At 37.6% G+C, this 16,445-nt stretch overlaps 1 protein-coding gene across 1 annotated transcript in view; it reads left to right on the forward strand.

Moving 5' to 3' along the window:
• The window catches only part of ADAMTSL1 (ADAMTS like 1), a 4,128,157-nt gene that overhangs the window by 497,800 nt on the left and 3,613,912 nt on the right, over positions 1-16,445 (forward strand). The window lies entirely within an intron of this gene.

Genomic DNA, 16,445 nt, shown 5'->3' on the forward strand with positions numbered 1-16,445 from the left:
ATGTAGGACAGCAGCCACATAGCCAGCTCATGTCAAGAATTACAAAGATGAAAAAAATGACCAAAGAACAATCAATTCTTTACCTCTTCTCTGTAGTATGTCCAGTATCAGCGTCTGTAACTAAACATAAAATAACAACATTACAGTGATTAGGAGCTGCCCCCAACCATGTGATATATTAGCATTTCATTAGTCATTTCCCTTTTGGTCCAGTACCATATGACCTTCTTAGCCCTTTTCTTACTGCCATGTCACTTCTACTGCTGACAGTGTTACGACTGTTGTTGCCTTATGTGAGCCGCATCTGATGTCAATGTGTGAAAAAGACTGGGAGTGGTAGTGAGGGGGATACCTCTTACGAGTGCTCTGGGTTAATGCAGGATATTTGTGTGCAGTACCCTCATGTGTCTAAGCACATCAGGCTACTCGGTCTGTGGCGATCCCCTTTACTCTTTTTGCTACCATCATTTTCTGGGTAAGGATGCATTACTGAAGCAGGCTGCCCCCCCCCCCCCCCATCCCATCCTTAATGTACTGCCTTTTGACATCACATAAGCTAAGAGGCAGAAAGATAAACTAGTAAGCTGGTGTTCATTCCAGTGGTCATTTCAGCAGGGCAACGGTAGGCCAGCTTCATCAGCCATTTCAGCAGGACAAGGGCACACCAGCTCCATCAGCCATTTCAGTAGGACAAGGGCACACCAGCTCCATCAGCCATTTCAGCAGGACAAGGGCAGGCTAGCTTCAAGAGCCATTTCATTGTTTCCCAAGTTTACTGTTGGAAAGCTAGCATTCAACCCTGTTATAATTACTTGTGTTTGATTTGATTTCCTGCAATGTTCTCTGTTACGTGCATAGCAAGAAGCCAGAAGGCATGCTTTCTAATTCTGTGTTTCAAATGTACCAATAATCAAATATCATTTCTCAGGCAATGTGTATGTCAAAAGAATGCTGTTGCCCTTTTTCAAGGCCCACCTTCGGCTTGGATTCAAATCCCTGAAAAGCACTGTTTTTTCTCTATGATCACTTATGCTCCTGTGTATTACTTTTTTGACTAAAACCAAGGAATGTGAGGAAATACTTTCCAGTAAAATACTTGCTTAGACTGTAAGCTTTGATCTCACATTTCTGTGTGAGGGACACTGTTTGGTATTGCATTTCTCAAAATAACTTTATTTTCTTAACAAAAGTGTTATTTTGATCTGCTTTTGAAGTAATCCTGTAGGCAGAGAGAGAAATATATTCATTTCTCAAGACTCCTTGCCAAGTTTAAGTACATTAGAGATTAATACTGCACATTGTTAACTCTTACCTTACTGGATGGATGGAATTTTATATATATTTATATATATATATATATATATATATATATATATATATATATATATATATACAGTAGTCCTGGGGGATGCAGATATTTTAAAAGCTTTAGATGGTGACAGCATCTAAACCACAGACTAGAGTTTTTTTTTTCTTTCTTTTTGTTCGCAATGCCTTTGCATTGAACTCATGAGGCTTGACAGCTTCATTGTTGGACCACATAATATACTCATCTAGGAATCTCTTTAGTTTATAGACTTTGATTCCTTCTTAATTTCCCTACTAAATTACAAGCACTAAACCAAAAGTGTTTTTAGTTCAACTAATTATAAAGCTGTAGCAAGGGGCATACTTATTGAAATACATCAGAGGTCTCTGTAGTATTTTCTGCAGCTGTATATTATAAGGCAGCTGTGTAACATGGAGTTATTGTGGAAATGGTCCCTTTTGTCTTGGTCTGGATATCATTCATGATTTCCAAAGCCTGTCTACACTGGTCATCTGCAGTATCCTTCCTCAGGATCTGGGAGGATAGCACATCTGCTCACTGGACGTATCAGTGGCACTATAGGAGGAACTGTGCTGGGAATACGCCCCCATCCCAAGCAAGCAGAGAGAATGTAGGGAACTGACAGCCCTCTTAGATAGTCTAGCTTGAACTGGTGGTAGGATGTATTTTTCACAAATCACCTATAGAAAAGATAGGCTACTGTGAATTATTTTTATTTATTTTACATTTGTTTACTGGTAAAGTCCGACTAGACACGTCATTTTTCAGCAGAGGCCTGGGGACAAAAGCTCCACATGAAACAAAAAGAAAAATCAGAAAATATAACATATCAGTAGCATACATGCAGTACAACAAAAATGTAGTCATTCTGGATAGTACAGTTTGTAAGAGCAGTTATACACAAAGCTAATTATTGGATTCCTAAGTATAAGCAATATATAAAAGGCTATACAAGTCAGTTGTGTCTTTTGGCTTTTCCCGGTTAGGGGTCGCCACAGCGGAACTCCGGTCCGCTAATGATTGGCAGTAGATTTTTACGTGCCGAGTTGCCAGCCCTGATGCACAACCTTCAACGAAGGTATGCCCATTTGCGCATGTCTCCACACAGAAGACACTCTAGCTGAGAATCGAACAGGACAAGGTCTTACTGTGAGGCGACAATACTACCGCAGCACCACCACCGCAATAGGTTATACAATATTAGACATACAATGAGGAAATATTTCAATATCACGACACAATGCATTTTGTAGGAAATAGGTTGGGAGAGAGGTAGATATGTCAAATCAGTATTTCCTTGGCTCTTAAATGGTGTAGTTTTGTGTACTGTTAGTGTGCAGAGGCATATGTAACATGCAGGGCAGGAGGATATGGGTTAGTCCACTTGAGGGGCAAAGGTAATAACATTGTTAGAGAGAGAAAGATTAGTCACGGGTACAGCAAAGATACAGCCATTTGTTTAATAAGTGTTTTCTTAGGGTTGTTTTAAACTAGACAAGAGATGTAATAGTTGTAATATTTTCTGGAAGTGCATTCCAGATTTTTCCAATATAATTTGAAAAGAGGGGAATCTCCTGCTTGTTTTTTTGCTTAAATTGACTTTTATGTCGTGTTTATTAGTGGATCATAATGTTCTGCTGTGGCATAGGGTTGAAGTAAAGTTTGTAAGGCAGGTATTTTGTCAGGTTCATAGAGTATCTTGTGGACCAGAGTTAACTGGTTGTAATGAAGGAGGTGGGGGAACTCTAGCCAGTTCAGTTGTTTGAGTGCTACACAGTGGTGGGCTCTAGCTGGTAAATTTAAAGCGAATCTGCCATTTATGTTATAGCAGGATTCACGTTTTGCCAGCTCTGATTTATTTTTAGATTTGTCAGTATGGGAGCTGCATATAGGAGAGCAGAGATTAAGTGGGATTGGGCAATGGTAGCTTTAGTATTTTTGATGAAGTACTGTTTGTTCTTATACAGTGTTCCTAATTTTTGTGTACTTTTTTAACTGTTTGTGAAATATGAATGTTGAACTTTAAGTTACAATCAATTTCGACACCTAAGAGTTTGGTGTTTTGAGATGGAGTGATAATGGTATTGCTTAGTGACATAATGTTAAAGGTATTAGTGCTTGAGGTTGATTTAGTGGGTTGGAAAATCATAATTTTGTTTTTTGGGGGGTTTAAAATTAGTTGAGCATTTTTAAGCCAAGTTTCAGCTGCTAGGAAGGATTGTTGTGATAAGTTCTGCAGCTCTTGTATTGAAGGAGCAGCACATATCACTGTTGAATGTTGGATGAGAGAGGCTTCTGGGGTTAAAGTGTGTAGGTTATTTGTAATTATAGAAAAAAGTAGTGGACCTAAGATTGAGCCTTAGGGGACACCTAGCATCACTGGTAGAAGGGTTGATAAAGTCTATTTCCAAGAGACTGCTTGTTGACATCCAGTAAGGTAGTCCTGGAACCGGGCAAGAATGCCTTGGCAAAAGTTTACTTCGGAGAGTACATTTAGAAGTTTGGGAGGAGGTAGTTCATTTAGGTTGGTGCGGTAAGAGGTAATATGCGCTTCTAAAGTTAAGAGTAGTAGTGTGGTTGTCAGTACGTGCCTGTGATAAATGTATTTATTTGGGAGTTGGATGTTTTGGCATTATTTGTAATGAGAGGGTTTAGTATTAGGCATTTTGGTAGAACTATTACGATGTATTGTTAGTAACTGTAAATGAGGTGGGGAGGGGTGAAGCAGAGTAATTTATAGCTACAGTGTATGTGGGTGGTTTGATTTGATTGAATTTTTGAAGAGGGGGTGTAGCTAGAGAAGTATAAATATAGAATATGTGGGGGTGGGAATGGGGTTGGTAGAGAAGTGGAGTGGGTTGAACCCAGTTACTGAGAAATCCTGACTGTAAAAACAATCAATAAGATCAAGTCAGTACCTTTCTAGAACTTACAAGTAAAGGGTATTTAGCCAGTAAGCTGGAATTTGCAGCCAGTTGTGGGAGCCAGGAGGACTACCCAGTGGAATACTGTATGCAATAACAGTGAAATAACCAAAGTTGCTCCATGTGAAACATAATACCTTATGTATGTACAAGTGTTAAAATGCAACAGTATGAAATGAATAAAGAAGCTAAGTTCATCACGCTTATTGACTACTTATCAACTCAGTGCAGTTCAGTTACAATCTACGCTACTTAAAACAATCACTGATTAATATGTAGCATTTTGACAGCTCTCCGGTCTTTCACAGTGAAAACTTAAGCAAGAACAACTTCCAGCAGAGAAATAGAGTCACTCAGCGTGACACTTTTGTTATCTAGTTAGTAACACTATTGGATGTATAATGATAAAATACAACAGTATAAAATGATAAAGAAGCTAAGTTTGTCATCCTCAATAACTAGTTAACACCCAGTGCAGTTCTGTTAAAGTCTACGCTACACAGAATAATCACTGATTAATTTGTAGCATTCTAAGAGATCTCTGGCTTTTACAGTGAAAGGTAGAGCAAACACAAGAATCCATGCACACAATGTGAAAGCAATTTCAGTTATACAAAGTTGCCCATCCAACAACAAAAGTCTATAACTTCCTTGGCAAGTACACTGCACTGGGGACAACAGAGGGAGGATATAGTGACTACTACTAATTTAAAAATAGTGCTCAGGTGGGAGGATTGTATACAATAGCTCTGCTGAGAAAAGGGTGGCTTATTCCGCAAGGAATTATACTACACAGGGAGAATCCCAGTATTAGGTCTGCTTTAGTTTGAATCTGGTTACCAAGAGTTGCTGACTATAAAAACAATCAACAGAACCAGATCATTACCTTTCTACAACTTATAAGTAAATGGGTATTTAGCTAGCAACCTGGAATTTGCAGCCAGTTGTGGGGAGCCAGGAGGACTACCCAATGGAATATTGTATGCAACAACAGATACCAATCTGTAACACTGCCCAATATAGTAGAGTTTGCAGGGGTTATTTTTTTGTGTGTGTGTTTAAGCCAAGTGAAAAACTAACCTAAGTAAAGTCGGAATGGGATAGAGAGTATAGGCAGCGGGGGGGCTATATAACTCTGTTGTCCACGCTAGGTATACACACTATGAGCATACTTTATTAGTGACAAAAGTATAACTTTAGAGTAAAATATGGAGGGCAGCAATACATACAATGCCTTTGGCCATTAAATATAGGTTCTGGTTCTTATAGGGCACTTGTTATCACCCGTACAGTGGGCTTTGTGGCTGCAGAAGAGTTGAGTTCAGGTAAAGAACTTTCCTGGACTATTCCTTTTTGCAAGTACACCACGCCGGGGACAACAGAAGGAGGATATAGTGACTACTACTAAGATTTTTGAGGTAAATACCTACATGGAAAAAATGTCCTGTTTTAAAACATGGAAATGTGTATTGCATCCAAGCCTAGTTTTGGGCACACGTGTTCAGACAGGATGGAGTGCATTTGTCAAGATCAGGAAAGAGAATCTTTGCAGCAGATATTTTGCAATATTTGACAAACACTAGGCAGGAGTTTTCCAAGTCAAAAATTTAACAGTTCACAGATAGCAACATCTGATGCATCTCTGATGGTTGCTAATGGTAGGAACATTAATAACAAAGTCCTTTTATTGGAAAATTTGCTACGTTCCCACAAGATTGATGTTATTGTTTGTGAGACATGGTTAAAGAACAATGACTAGAAATGAGTTCTGTCAGGCTATAAATGTTTTTACTGTAACAAACATTCTAACAAAAAATCAGGTTGTGGTGTTATGATAGGGATTAAAGATAGTTATGAGACATCTGATTATTACATGTTCAATTATAACACCAATACTATAGACTGTGGAACTGTGTCAATAAAGACAACCCTGGAACATAAAACAATTATTGGAGTGTATAGACCACCAAAGTCAAGTGCAGATGACCTAGAGGAATTCGTACATTTCTTGTACAAAATACAGGAGGGAAGAATAATAGTAGCTGGGGACCTCAATTTACCAGAAACAGACTGGGATGATATTGATTCAACAACATTAATAAAGAAATTACTCATAACATATATTCAGGAACAACAATTGCTTCAGATTGTAAAAAAAAAAACTACCAGGGGATGGAACATACTACACATTGTGTTCCTAAAGAAATTACTGTTACTTCAAGTCAACTTTTGCCACCATTGATGTGCAGCGATCATGGGGTTATAACGGTTAATTTGTTGCTAGATAATTCTGCCAAACTGAAATCTAAACCAATACACAGAAGATTAATTACAGATTATATGAAAGCAAAACAGTCACTATGTAAAACTAACTGGAGTGACGTGTTCAGTGGAAAAACTGCAGATGAAATGTGGAGCATAAACTGAGTGCAAACAATTAAAAAATGTTTAATATCAGGATCTAGGCATACAACATCAGGGGGATATACTTCCATAAGAATAACATATCTGATCAAGGTAAGAGACAAAAAATATAAGAAATTGAAGAGAGGTTGAACTACAACTTTGAAAACTGAAATAAACAAGCTGGACAAACAGATTAAGCATAGTGTTAGACAAGATCAAGAAAAATTTGAAGAAAATTTATATAAAGATATTGAGCATAACATGAAACCTTTTTCATAGATACATAATATGTGGAAGGAGTAAAGACAAAAAAATTGATAAACTGTGTGCAGATTCTAAAATTCATTCTCAGACACAACAGATTATAGATATATTTACAAAATCTTATGCAAAACAGTTTGGCTCCACAAAAGGGGTGATAAGTTGTCCTAATGACATCCAGGTAACCCCACATACTGTAATCAAATTAAATTATATTGTAAAAGAATTGCACAAACGGATCCAAACAAAGCTCAGCGAGGAGACAGAGTTAGTAGCAATGACCATAGAACACTTCAGGAAGAACTTATATTGTATATATTGTACCATTATACCTGTTATTCACCAGGTCATATAAATATGGAGATATTCTTCAAGATTGGAGACATGTGGTTATTAAACCTGTCTTTAAGGGTAAGGGGTGTAGGACAAACCCAGAGTCATATAGACCCTTAAGTCTACTTTCATGTTGATGAAAAATAATGGAGATAATATTGGATAAGTTATTGTCAGAACTGGATAGGTTGGGACTTGAAACCATATATCAGCATGCATATGTTGAAAACTGATCTATTACCACCTGTAATATGATGTTCTATAACAATATAATAATTATGAATGAAAAATTGTGCTGTGATATAATTTATATAGATGTAACTTCAGCATTTGACAGGGTCATACACAAAACACTGATCAATAAATTAGTACAACTAGGTATTGATGTACTCTTGATAAGATAGATAGCTGCATGACTTACAAATAGGACATGGCAAGTATCATAGAGCAACTGGACAGGTGAAATCCTTGGTTACAGTCAAGGTTTCCCACAGGGCTCTGTCCTGGGCCCTTACTTGTTTAGATTGTATCTTTCAGGCGTACGTTTTTCATCTGAGGTGTTCTACAGTCTATATGCAGACGACCTGAAGTTGGGTAAACTGATTACATATGTTACAATAAGGTTTGTCTTGCAAAATATCTTGACTAAATTGACAATTTGGGCACAGGAGAATAGTTATCATGAAATACTAAAATTTCTGAACTTGTACACTGTCTTTTACAGATATCTAGGGAAAACAGCAAATTCCACAGGATACTTTCAAAACAAACCACTGAAAACCAGCTGAGAGAATCCAAAATTAGTATAAATGCTATAGAACCTGGTCAGTGACCACTCAAAGACCACCAGGATATAATTTCAACCACCAGAATTTATTGAAGCGCTTTTCGTCTGCTTCATAAGCAGACTTCTTCAGAATACATTAAGTGCAGTCCAACCTACTACATTTAAAACCCTAAATTGGTCATCAATTAAATGTACTAAGTGTTAATTAAATGCTTTAAAGGCAAAAAGGCAAAAAAAACTAAGTACAAGGTTCCTCACAGTCAATAAATTAGACGTTACTTCATAAAATATATACTTCATAAAATATACGCAGAACTAACATACTATTTTTCAAGTGTTTAAATACAGAAACTACATGTGTATGTTAAAAGAATTAAAAGTTGTGTCAGTGAATTAAAATACTAATAACACCTGGTGGAACAGGTAGACTATGACATATAAAAATGAAACTTACAAAAATAATGTAAAAAGTATGTCAATAGGAATGCAAGTAAAATTAAACAAGTCCTAGATGTAATAAAGTAAATTATAACATTCATTTACATAGTTAGTTAAACAAAAATGCACCCAGTTCATAATTCCTTATCAGGGTGCTAAAGGAATAAGAGTATATGTCCAAATACAATGCATTTTAGAAGAAATCTAAAATACTCAAGTATAAATACCCGTACAACGAGTACCCCTAGAAAGTTTGTACTAATAACAACACTGATGCCTACAACTACCTTTTAAGACTTAAAATACTCAACAAACAAGATATGGAACATGCTTCATTAAGACCTGGGGAATGGTAAGCTTCCAACCTAATCTGCCAATGTAGTTCAAGTGCCAATAACTTTAATGAGGCTGGACCACCTCTGTTGTCAACAACTAGTTGGTCTATAGCTATGAATTTGAACTGATGGGTGGGGAATTCCACAACGTGTTTAGCAAGGGCATTCGTTAGTTTATGTTTTTTAATAGCAGGTGTTATTAGTATTTTAATTCACTGACACAACTTTTAATTCTTTTAACATACACATGTAGTTTCTGTATTTAAACACTTGAAAAATAGTATGTTAGTTCTGCGTATATTTTATGAAGTATATATTTTATGAAATAACGTCTAATTTATTGACTGTGAGGAACCTTGTACTTAGTTCTTTTTGCCTTTTTGCCTTTAAGGCATTTAATTAACACTTAGTACATTTAATTGATGACCAATTTAGGGTTTTAAATGTAGTAGGTTGGACTGCACTTAATGTATTCTGAAGAAGTCTGCTTATGAAGCAGACGAAAAGCACTTCAATAAATTCTGGTGGTTGAAATTATATCCTGGTGGTCTTTGAGTGGTCACTGACCAGGTTCTATAGCATTTATACTAATTTTGGATTCTCTCAGCTGGTTTTCAGTGGTTTGTTTTACAGATATCTAACAGGAGATCTTATTCAGGCATATAGGGCATTTAGACACAACTACCTCTGGGAATGTTTGTGGTTCAAAAATTACTAGAGAATCATCAGACAACCTATGTAGAAGATTCTGTAGGAATGAGAAGTGTACTAATAGCTGATGGATGGAACAGACTACCATGTTACACTAAAGCAAGTACTAGTTTAGATACTTTTAAGAACAGCCTGAACACTTATTATAGGAACAAGTGTATTGGTATATTGGCAAGCTAGAAGGGCAGTAATGCCCGTGCTTGAAATATTTGTATGTATGTAATGTGTGAAGCTGAAGAATTACATATCTCTGATCTTTAGCTGTTCCATGATCCTGGGAGAAAAATCTGGAGAAGACAGAATGACATTAGAGTGACGACCCACACCAGCTTCTCCCATCTGTTGTTTATGTCTGTTTTCTTGCAAATTGGGATAATTAATGCAAGCAGCCCTTACACAAGCAGGGCAGTGAAATGAGGGCAGTAGGTGGCTACTGGTGTGAAAGCATGCTTAAGAACAAGCAATTCTTTTTTTTCTGTGTTTTAAATTGTCAAACTGATTGTAAATGTGCTCACGAGGCAAACAAAGTTAGCAAAAAAAAAAACAAGACAACTATGTTGTAATGTTATTGTGAAGGATTTAGACAAACGAGGTACATTCTGCTATGACCTATGACCGTAATAATACCTTAGTCTGGGATACTCCATTGGACAACTGTCATCTAATATATAATTTTCAAGTAGTAACTATTTCAGAGAAAGGACAAAATTAAAACATTTAACTGCAGTGTCTACAGTTGCCTAATTCTAAGTGTAAAAACATTAAAAAGTTAATGCATTTCTGTGTCAGGGGATTCTTGTCTAAACTGAAAGATTCTAGGCTAATTACAAGAGATGGTGTCCAGAACTAGGCATGATATTTATTGTATGGGTAGGCTTTGTGTCATTTCTGACATCTGTAAACGGCTCAAGGATTCTTCTATGGCTTAGATGAGGCTGTCTGTGACAAGGGCCTGTTTATTTACATTATGACTGGTCAGTTACATTCTGCAGATTATATGTCACAACTCATCCAGTACTCTTTCACATATGTTTTAGATAGTGTGCAGAAAGTGAGGAAGATGCCATGAAAAGTTGAAATTAGGCCGAAAGCAAGACTGTGTGGATGCTGACAAATGGAGATAATGCTAGGAAAAATCAGTCTGCAATGTATTTCCATAAAATTAGACTGTAGTTTAATAGAAGTATTACTTTTGCCATGACACCCAAACAGGGTGTCTAATGCTCTTAAGTTGATAATTGCTAGTGATTAGAATAGTTAGAAATTCCTCTTCTATTACAGCTTGGCAAGGAGTTAGGAATACATGGAAATATGTGCCCCAGAGTAACAAAGACACTTATGTCTACGAATATTTATTCAGCGAATAAAGGAAGCATCAAATAAACCTTAGCTTTTTGATACCCTGCCATAGTTCATGTATTTACAGGTACTATTTCTCACTCAGTGTGGAAAAATATGAGAGATATTTATTGGTTATTTTCCAGGCATAAAACAGAATGTGACACGCACATTCCTTTTACACGTTGTTGAGGAGTTCTTTGTTGGAGCATGCTTGCTTGAGTTGTTTTTTCATATAAAATAATGTTTTTATGTGAAGGGTGTATTATGTGCTTGTAGGTGTAAACGCTTTCTTGGACTAGGTTATTCACTGAAATAAATATTACTTAAAATGTTTTAATACGTTTGTGTACTACCCACAGTGGTGTCTATTTCCATTTTTACTGCACCAAGTGACTTGAGTCAGGGATCAGGTAATGTTGTTGTGTGTCTCATTTTTTTCTTTGCTTTAAAGAACCTGACAGAGCAAGTGTGACAGTAAAACCTATACAGAGTCACAGAAAAGTCACTTTTGAAAGATCTTAATTTGTTCATCAAGCATTCATTTTATCACAGTGTCTGTTGTACGTCTTTGTTTTCCCCCTTTTTAATTACTGCTACTGCAGGTGTGATACTCAGCATTTCTTAAGCCAAGTTCATCCATTGAATAAATTGTGTCATCAGACTGTCTGGTATGTTGCTGTGATCTTTACAATGAATGCAAGGTGTGTACAGCATGCGAACAGAAAGATAGCATTTTTCTTATATTTGTTATGAAAATTTGAATACATTTAAATTTTTTGTGACAGGAATGTAAATACTTCATGACCAGCATATTGTGTTTTCAGGTAGATACCAAGGTAAGTACCAAACTTTGCTCACAATCTTTAATGTAGATGTATGCTAATCAGACTAAAAAGAACTACAAAACAATTTGCACTCAGAAAGAATTAAATAAGAAGCTGAATTAGGGAAAACAAATGAACAAGTAACTATAGTTTGTGAGTAATATTTCAGATGCTTATTAAAACTACAAACAATAGATGATTTAGTCATTTATTTTATTGCTTTTGATTACCGACAAGGCCCAACTGGGCACAATCCCATTTTCATCAGAAGGCCAGGTACAAAGACAGCTCTGAGATACAAAAATGTATATAGCAACAGGTTACAGATGCCTGCAGAGCACTGAAGTGCACAGATAAAAGTTCAAATTATTGACATTATTATCGTTTTAGTAAACATACAGAGAACAGAAAATACAGAAACATAAAGGAAAATTGACAGTATTTACAGTGGCTTACAACAGCAGTTAGTGTTCATTCAGATAACTGTAATTACTGTCTATATACCTACTATTATTAGCCATTGAAGACAGAATAGAATAATAGATAATCTTGGGAAAGACAGCTAGAGGGAAAGGTACAAGGAGTATATCCAGAGAGACAGACACAGAATAGAAGGATTTATGGTACTATCATTAGTCATTTTGTTATTAACCACTTGTAGTACATGAACAGAATATGAAGCTGAATAAGTGCGATTTTGATAGGAACACTCTTTGAACACCTTTAAAAAACTAACGTATGGCTACAGGATTGGCATTCTAAATTCCATCAATGAAATTGTGTCATCATGCTGGTTACTACATTTATCAGGCAATCTGGACATTTTTACAAAATTGGAGCTAAGGATAGCACTTAAGATAGCCATAATTAACATGATACAAGACCCCAGCATAAGAAACATTTGAACTGACTAAAGCAATCACCATGAAAAAGGAAACCCTTCATGAAAGGAATGATGAATATGGTAATAAAAAATATTCACAGAACTAAAAAAAAAAATCAATTGACAGTGGGTTGGGAAAATAAACAACTGACCACGAGCAGCCCAAAAGAGATCTGTGGTTAGATGAATTCTGAGTGCTGTGGAAGTCAGTTCCACAATGCCTATAGGCTGAGTTGAAATGAAAGGTGTACATAGAATGAACCTATGCCTTGATAGTGAACCAACAGGAAGCCCAAAAGATAAACTGTGACTATAGTTTATTTTATTTATTTTTTATTTTACATTTGTTAACCGGGCTAGTCTAGCTGGATATATGTCCATTTTCAGTAGAAAAACTCCACTCCACATATTGATCAACATTAAGAGACATATAAAAGCATTTTAATATACATTAGGTAATAGGAACAAATACCTAAGGCACTGTCAATAGTAGCATAACATTAAATCATCTAAAGATTAGCAATTAGTTATCAATAATCAGTCTAAGAGAAAGAGGTAAAGCAGGAGATTTAAAGGGATTAATGTAGTAATACAAGAGAGAGAAAGAGTGAGAAACAGTAGTCTAGTAAGGAGATGAGGTAGGAAGATGGAAAAGAGCACGGGGAGAGAAAAGGAGGAGAGAGGCAGAGCAAGTAAGTAGAGCAAAGGGGCAAGAAAGGGAAATAGTGTATATAGCTAGTAAGCATAGTATATAGTTATAGTAGAGTGGGAGAGTGTAGAAGGTTATAGGACTATAGTTTACTGTATAAATTAGATAATAATCATGCATATTTAGCTAGTTAACTGAAAAAGCAAATGTACTGATACAGCAAAAAGGCACTGTGACAGGTGATAGAATCTCTGTAGTTAAAAATAAAAATCATCAGGAAGAAAGGTATGCTATACAAAATACCTGTAGTTAAAATTACTTATTCTAGGGATTTCAAGATGGTGGACGTCCTATACACACCCTCTCCATGGAGCTCCTATCCAAAACCAGCAAAGTTGTGTAATTAGCCACATAAATGGAACTATAAAGGAAAACTTTGGCAACATCTGCAGCCTTCAACTATCGCTGAACTAGAAGAGGTGCCCCATCTCTCTACTTTGATAATAATCGATGTGAAGTTGTTCTATCTCGCCGTTCATTCTTACAGATGGGTTTGGAGCCGATCCTCAGCTTTGAGTCTGCCAACTACAAAGCTCGAAGTCTTCAGACAGCTCGAGGCCAAGTCCCTATCCCATGATGCACCTTGAGTTACCTCAGATCCAGTTTGGAGGCCCAACTGTCCTACTCTGGAGGCAGTCGGAGGTCGCTTATCTTTGTATCCATACGCCTGGCTCAAAATAACAAATGACTACTGGGTACAAAGCATAGTTTCCAGGGGATATTTTATTCCCTTTGCCACTTTCCCCCCATTGACAATAAAAATCCCGGATGTTCCACCCAGTTACAGGGAACAAGCAACAATAGAGGTCCAAATGTTGCTAAGAAAAAGAGTCATCCAACCAGTCCCGGCAGACCAGATAGGATCCGGAACTTACTCAAGATTCTTTTTAGTTTCCAAAAAGAGAGGGGACTGGAGACCTATTTTGGACCTCAGCAGACTAAACAGATATGTCAAGAATGAGAAGTTCCAGATGGTCACGCTTCAGTCAATACGTCCCTTCTTAGGGAAAGACAACTGGATGTGCTCGATAGATCTCCAGGATGTGTACTACCACATATAAATGGCCAGAACATGCAGGAATCATCTGCGCTTCTGGCTGGGAGCCAATCATTACCAGTTTTGAGCCCTGCCCATTGATCTTACTACAGCCCCCAAAGTGTTCACCAAATGTATAACAGTGGTCACGGCTCACCTGAGGCATTTGGAATTCCAGGTGTTTCCATACTTAGATGATTGGCTCCTCACCGCCACCACCAGGCATCAGCTAATACAAGCCAGGGACACCACACTTACTCTTTGCAATCAACTGGGCATTACCATAAATTCAGAAAAATCTGCCTTGTCGCCATCACAACATATCACTTTTATCGGAGCAGAATTGGACACCACCACCACTACTTTAAAACTTCCATCAGAAAGGATATCAGTACTTTGTCAACAAATTCAGAATGTCATATCCAGAGACAAGGTGCCAGCCTCAGAAGTGCTAAAGTTGTTGGGGATAATGGCAACTGCAATAATAGCGATTCCATTGTATCGTATGCACATGTGGATTCTACAATGGCTGCTGTTCACGCAATGGTCTTATCAAGGGCTCCCAATGTCTCATCTCATTGTTCTAACAAACACATGCAAAAAGGATCTTCGGTGGTGGTTGACCTCTTCAATAGATGAATAGGTTTATCCCCCCCCACACCATCATCCACAGTGGCCACGGACACTTCCCTGATCGGGTTAGGGGGGGTAATTTTCAGGGAAAAACAGCCCAAGGCACATGGACCGAACAAGAGACACATGTGCATATCAATATCCTGGAGATGAGAGTGGTACTCTTAGCATTGCAGTACTTTCAGGACTCTCTTCCTCTGGGGACAATTGCAGTTCAGACGGACAACATGTCAGTGGTCTGGTACTTGAACAAACAAGGAGGAACCAGGTCCAATCCCCTTTGTCGAGAGGCCCTAAGAGTATGGCAGTGGGCTACATCCACCCAGCTCTTTCTGATAGCAATGTACATCCCAGGGAAATCCAACATGATTGCAGACAAACTGAGCAGGGCAATTTTGTTGCCTCATCAGGGGTCCCTCAAAAAAGAAATAACGGAAAGAATAAACCACAGATGGGGCCAGCCTTCCTGCAATCTTTTTTGCATCCCCCATGAACACAAAATGCAGAAGCTACTTTGCCCTGATTCCCCCTCCAGGAGATTCCCCAAGGATAGCACATATACATGATTGGCCCCTGGGTCTACTCTATGCATTCCCACCAATTCCCCTGATACCCAAAGTATTATAGCAGGCAAAAGCTCTGGGAAGGACCATCATTCTAATAGCCCTTCATTGGCCTCGTCAGATTTGGTTCCCCTTCTCGCGACCTCATCTGTTGGAAGAGCCTTGGATTTTGGACCCAATTCCAGACCTTCTGACACATTTGTCAGGGGCTTTTCATCCCTCTCTTCAGTCCCTAAAATTGACAGCTTGGCTGCTCCAATTCTTAACATAGCCAGGTTCCATAACCTCTCAAATGAAATGCAATATATTTTAATACCTTAGCAAATGAAAGAGATTTTCCATATAGGCTTCTCAGAATAACATTGACCCTTACCAAGCCTCTATTTCCTCTGTATTAGAATTTTTGACTTATGCTTTTTAATAAAAGACCAGCGGCAGCTGCAATTTGTGTACAGCTTGCCGCCATCTCAAATTTTCATCTAGGTACTGAAGGTTTTAGCATAATGTCACACAAGCTATCCAAAGCATTTCTCAAAGGGACTTTCCACCTTAGACCACCAGTTAAATCCCCTTATACCCCCTGGAACCTAAATTTTATGCTCTCACACATTATTCTCCCACCTTTTGAGCCAACTTCTTCATGTGATTTGAAATTTTTGTCTTGGAAGACTATCTTTTTAGTAGCCATCACGTCTGTCCGAAGAGTGTCAGAACTACAAGCCTTGTCCATAAAACCCCCGTATTTGTTTTTTTCATTCTGACAGAGTTTCACTGTGAACAATTCCTTCATTCTTACCTAAGGTTTATACTGAAGCTAACCTTAACCAACTTATAGATTTACCAGTATTTCCCCTAAACAAACCAACAATTTGGAGTATATGCTGCACAAGCTTGATGTTCACAGACAGCTCAGATTTTACCTGGATAAAAC

This window comes from Protopterus annectens, chromosome 2.part0 (assembly GCF_019279795.1).
Source record: "Protopterus annectens isolate FY-2018-M chromosome 2.part0, PAN1.0, whole genome shotgun sequence".
Taxonomy (NCBI): Eukaryota; Metazoa; Chordata; order Ceratodontiformes; family Protopteridae; genus Protopterus; species Protopterus annectens.